Source organism: Muscardinus avellanarius, assembly GCF_963383645.1.
Source record: "Muscardinus avellanarius genome assembly, chromosome: 5".
Lineage (NCBI taxonomy): Eukaryota > Metazoa > Chordata > Mammalia > Rodentia > Gliridae > Muscardinus > Muscardinus avellanarius.
Window position 1 is genome coordinate 18214636 of NC_137790.1, and position 6341 is coordinate 18220976.

Sequence of the window (6341 nt, forward strand, 5' to 3'; positions counted from 1 at the left end):
TAGAATTACACTCCTCAAGGCTCCACTATATCAGCTCTTAATATTAATAAATGAGCTCTTTAGGGGACATTTTATATATAACTATAAAAGAGATTAAGTTTCAACATGATATTTAGAGTAAACAAACAAATCCAAACCACAGCAGGCACCTTCCCATGCGAGTGATGCCCTTCCATATGGAATCCACTTGGACTTCCTGTTCCTCTGTTTTAATGAGCATAGGGTTTTAGAGGACAAGCTCTCTCTCTTACCTTTTCTGTAGTCCATTTTGTACAGCTCAGCAATTCTCTGTACAAAATGGATGTGGGGCATCTTGAATGTGCCCCTTGCTACATTTTTGCATATACATTTTATTCCAGAAACTCATGTTGATACTGGGTATTATTTATGTATGCATGAATGTATTTATTTCTTCTTACCTTTTTGCAAAGCATAATACAAATTTTATTCTATCACAATGATAACTATTGCCTTATGCATTTGGGGTTAATACATATGTTTTTTTCTTTAATGTTAAACTATTTTTTATTATATAAGATAAAATAAAATATATTTTCCTATAAAAATGTTAGTGTTCTAGATTAAATTCTATCCCAACACCTACATTTTATTAGACCTTATGTTTTAGAGCAGTGTTATACACATTGTGAAATTTCAGAAAGCACAGAAATTTCCCTATACCCTCTGTCTCCATCATAAACACATAACTTCCTTCATTATCAATATCCTACACCAGGAGATTTTGACATTTGATAACATAACCAGATGCATTTAAATGTTTGTTATAATCTATAGACCTACATTTACACATTATTATTATTCCAAATCTATATTAAACATTAAGGTCCCATCTTGGTGTTGTACATTCTATGGATTTTAACCAGTGTGTATTGAGGAATGTCCATAATTATACTATCATATAGAGTAGTTTGACTTCCTTGAATATCCTATTTGTTCTGCTATCTCTTCCTACCTCCCTTTAACCTCTGGTAACTGCCATTTCTTTCATTCTCTCTATAGTACTACCTTTCCTGCAATGTCATATATTTGGAGTCATACCATTGTAGCATTTTCAGACTGGCTTTTTTCAACTAGCAATATACATTTAAGTTTCCTCCATGCCTTTTTGTGGCTTGACAGCATCTTCCCTTCCTTAGCTGAGTAATTTCCTATTCATATAAATTTCATATGTATGTCTATTCTAGACATGAACATTTATTTATTCTCCTTTTAAAGGATCCATTGTTTTTAAGTTCTGATAATCACAGATAAAGCTGATGTAGATGTTAACATGAGGAGATACAAGGACAAGAGGCAAATAGTGTTAGTGGACCATGGTAGGATGATCACAGTCTCCTGAGTGTTAACAAGATCAAGCCTTCTGATCATCAATAAGATCAAAACTCTGGGGCGTCAACAAGATGTTTGCAAGACTTCAGTTGCTCCTTGCAGTAAGTTGACACTATTTAGCTCCCAGGAAAACCTCATTCACAGAGCATGAATAAGTTACTTAATTTGAGGATGGCCCTTCAATAAGGAGACACTGACCACTGGACAATTCAAAAGAAGAATCAACATGAAGAGGATTGTTGCTGGGACGCCATATCATAGCAGGGGTTGTTGGAGCAGATGGTGTGCAATTGACAGTGCTCAGCCTGGGCCCCTCCCAAGTAGACACAAGAAGATTGCTGCTGGACACCAAAGTCAGATACAAACTCAGTAAGGAAACCATCAGTTTCACATATACAGATTTTTGTGTGTTCACAAATTTTCAATTTAGGTGAATACCAAGGAGTCTTATGGCTGAATAACCATTTAATTTTGCTAGCAATGTGCTAAATATTTAGTATTATCTTAATTTTCTTTCATGTAGAACTTGAACTAAAATATTAATTTGACAATTTGGCAATACTTGAGTCTTCAGATAAATAAGGATTTCTTATAAAGTCATCAAATAAAGAACATAATGTGTTTTAGAATGTTTCATAATAACCTTAATTTGGTTTTAATAAGCCTTTTGTGAAAAAGGAAAATGAGTTACTGAATCATTTTATATATGAGAATGTTATTGGAAGGTAAAGAAAATAGTTTAAATGATTCACAGTAAGTTATTTTATGCCTTTCTAACATCATATATATAAAGTTTATACATAAACCACACACATTTATACATAAACTATATTTATATAATACATATATATTTCAAAAGTCTCATTTATTTTTATGAATGAAGGAGTTTAGAATCAGGAACATTGACTCTTTGGTTGTTCATGACAATACTGCAATTCCATCTATTGGACTCCAGGTCCCAGATCTTTCAGAATATGTTACCAATTTTAAAGGACAGGGATTTTTTTACTTTATTAAATTATTCCATCTTTTTTTCTTCTCACAAAGAACTTTTAAATGTAGTTCTTTTGAGTATATCCCATGTGAGTTTTTCTCTGTGGAAGTTTAGGGTGGGACTGCAAATGATTTCACAATGCACAATTCCAGGATTTAAACCATATGGGCTGTGTTCTATGCTTGCACAAATAGTACATTTTATCTCTACACAACAGTAGCTGTACATGTGTAATTGCATTCCCTCATGGTAGTCACACAGCAAGTGTCTTTCTCTTCCAGCAGAGAAAACTCTAACAGTGCAGCTATTCAGAATAATATGTCACATTATTTTATGGTTTTGGCTTATGATAAAGTCAAATTATGAAAATATAGGTTTCTAGGGAATTAAATGGAATTAAGTGTCTAATGCAAAGGATAGTCATATGATAAACATACTGAGGTTGCTGCACAAATTAATAAACACAGTATACACTGCGATGAAGAAAGTTTCCTTATCAATTTTTCTTTTCTTCTGTGTTTAGGCAAAGTTTCTTTACTATTGCCACAACTAAACATGATTCTCTAGGAAAAAAATATGCTACTAACATCTTCCTTAACTATATGTAATTTATGACAGCATTCTAATTTAGAGCTTATTGAGCAAATATCTAATATGAGGTGCTTTTTTAAATGTTTTAATCTTTTTTTTATTGGTGCATTACAGTCATGGAAAATTCTTTTTTGACTTTTTGCTATGAAAACAAAACAAAAAAAAAACTCTTCTTAAAAAACGTTAATAGATTTTCAACATTTATAGATGTATTTTGGCACAGGATAAGGACTCCTGGGGAAGCCTGATCCCTGGAGTGAATCACCAGCAAATGAACTCATCTGACTTCACCTGCAAAGGAGAAGTGACGACTCAGGGGCAGCAGTGTCCAGGATGCATGCAAATTACAAAGGACGAAATCCTTCTAATAATATAAAACTGTTTTTACTAAATAGCCTGTTTCTAGCCAAGGTCAAGTCATGGTTATGGAAATAGATGGTTCTACTCAATGAAGAAAAATAAAATCAGCTTTTCTCTAAAATATTTTTGTGAAATATTATACTTCCAACTCAAATGTGATGGACTGAAGAATTTATTCAGTATTTTAACAAAGACAGCAAACTTTGAATGTTCATACTTTTTACCAAAAAAAAAAAAATTAAAGACATTAGTACAATGATAACAGATATAAGTGCATTTGAGTCTTTTGCTCTTAGACAGGTTTGTCTATAGAGATATTTGCACATTTGGGTCATGAATTGGTATTAAATGAGTGGATCAGTGTATAAGAGTTGTTTGCCCTGTTAATGGTAAATTGTGTTTCATCATTTTAAAATCATGCATACTAATTCCATAGTATGTTTCAGATTCATATGTCATTCAAGACTAGGAGAAAAATAAATATTTACATATATATGTATATATATATATGAAATAATCCTATAAATTTTGCACCATTTTCTTGGGTAGATAAAAGCTTTCTTATTTTAAATGGTCAAAAGAGTTTGGATGGTAATTTGATGAGTTAATTGTAAAAGGTTCCAAAACATATGGATTACATTTCCCAGTTCCATTACAGTCCCATTGGGTTTTCAAATAATGGGAAAAAACTTAAAAGAGAAAAAGTAAACAGAAAACATGTGAAAAATGGCTTGAACATTTCAACAAATTCAAAATCAGCAAGATTTGCCCTTCCCAAGCATATAATTGACCTAAATCACAGGATTTCTGTACAAGTACATATTTTCTTTTTGTCAAAGTGTTAGATGTCATTTATTAGGCATACTAACATGCGAGAACTTTCTCTTTTTTGTTCATATTTTCTTTTACAAAATTGAAAAGTAAATTGAAACCATATAAGGTAAATACACTAAATACACTTGAGGAATGGAAGAAGCTAACAAAATTAAGTAGACGTCGACAATCACATTTTATTTGTTTACTTGTTTTTAAATATATTTAAGATAGACTACTGTTTTGTGCTTTGATATAGTCACATGATCTAAAAGTATAACTATGTAGAATTTAAATTGTATATTCATGCTATTTGAAAAATGTATTGATAATGATATCAATTGTTGCATGATTATCAATGGTAACCATTATGATGCTAAACATGGGTAACATATCTCTATAAACATAAACACATGCAAAAAATTTTAGACACCAAAACTGACATGCTGAAAATAGTGTTAGTTTTCATAATTTTGAAGACAATGTTTTTATTTTACTTTAAATTTGAAGGGTGAATCATTTCCCTTTATCTCTACAGCACTTCTTGAATATTCAACTTTGTTGTGATTTGCTTTTTTATTTTTTATTTTTATTTTTTTGTAAAAGTGGGCCATTTTAATGATTTTTTTACAGTTTAATAAATAGGTTTTTTATAACAACAGATATAGTAGTTACTAAGAAATATCTCAGCGGTGGTTTATCTGACTGGTTTGTAGTTGAAATTAACTTGTATGAATTTGCTGTTCAACCAGTAAGACTGAGTTTATGCATCCATCATTTTCAGGATTGTTGGTAACCTGGGCATATTTGCCCCAAATAACCTTGCCTCCTTGTGTTGCAAGGCCCAGCTCACTCATGTTCACCTCAATGACTGTACCTTTGGTAATAACACCCAAAGTTGTGGGGATGAAGGATTTTTTTTTCACACCAAGTATTGGCAGGCAAAAGGTGGCTTTCAGTTCACGATGTATGGTACCTGGGCCTTCTTGAAACATAAGCCCATTGGCCTAATGAATCTTCCATATTTAGGTGGTTTTCTTGTAAAGCCATCTCCAACAAAACAGACTTTAGTAACCATCCTCTTCCATGCCTTCTTTTTCCTTTTTTCTGTTCGAATCACCTTTAATACTTCTGTTTCTCCTTGGGCACAAACTTTTGGCAGAGGAACTTCCCATTCCCCTGCCTTCTCTTTTCATTTTTGTTTAATTATGTTGGAAAGTACTTCAGCTCAGGATTGTCCTTCTCTGTCCAGCAGATAGGCAGGCACTGCTCCCTGTGGAGTCTGGTCATCATTCTTCTGTTCGATGTTTCTCTTGTCATGCATCTTAATAGTCTTTTTCATTTGTATTTTCTCAGCATGGCGCTATTTATGGTAGAGCTTAGCCTTCAGGCCTATCATTTTTTTGTTTTTTGTTTTTTGTTTTTGCCTTCTTTGAGCATTCATGAGCCTCTTGACTTTCTTTTTTTTCTCTTTTTCTCATGGTAATCCAAACGATATCCGTAGTGTTTACAATTCAATATATTCATTTTTGTGGCATGGTGACGCTCGTGCAGCCTCCTGGGCTAGAAGTTTTCAACTTTTTTCGTGATTTGCTTTTTTAAAGCGTAAATGAGTATCTTAGATTCCCATAATCTTCAGGAAACTCTCATTCTTCCATTTCTGAGTTAATTTTTGTTCCTCTTTGATTCATCACTTTTCTTCACTTCCCCACTTTCAGGCACATGTCAAGCCTTGTCAGCGCTCTGGCTGTGAGAGCTTATGGTTTTCTTTATATTCCCTCTGCTGTCTCTCTGGTCTAGATTCTCATCCTCTTGGATCTGAATTATGACTTTCCATCACATCCCAAATGCCATGATTCACCCATATCAATGCCTTCGACAAGATGTTTTTCATCACCTGAAATCTCATAGCCAGCCTTCTCAAATGATTCAAATCTTACCATCTTTGAAAGCCAAACTTACATTACATATCAAAGCTCTGATGACTAATGTAGGGAGTGGTGAAATGTGATCATATATTTTAAAATATCTGAAATAATTTACTTTTGTTTTGTAACCTTTCTTTACATTTTAACATCACACTGAATATAATACATAAATATTCAGGACTTGACATTCAACTTTATTTGACAGATTTGGAACTTCTGCTATACTTGGGACATAGAAATTGCCACTAGAGTTTATTGGCATACAGACTGAGATATCTAAAATAGTCTTATATCAAGGACTTGAA

At 32.8% G+C, this 6341-nt stretch overlaps 1 pseudogene across 1 annotated transcript; it reads right to left on the reverse strand.

The window, feature by feature from the left end:
- Positions 1-4830: 4830 nt before the first annotated feature.
- LOC308263447 (ribosome biogenesis protein NSA2 homolog) lies at positions 4831-5635 on the reverse strand (annotated as a pseudogene). Its single transcript has one exon. The product of its transcript is annotated as a ribosome biogenesis protein NSA2 homolog (transcript).
- Between the last annotated feature and the right edge of the window lie 706 nt (positions 5636-6341).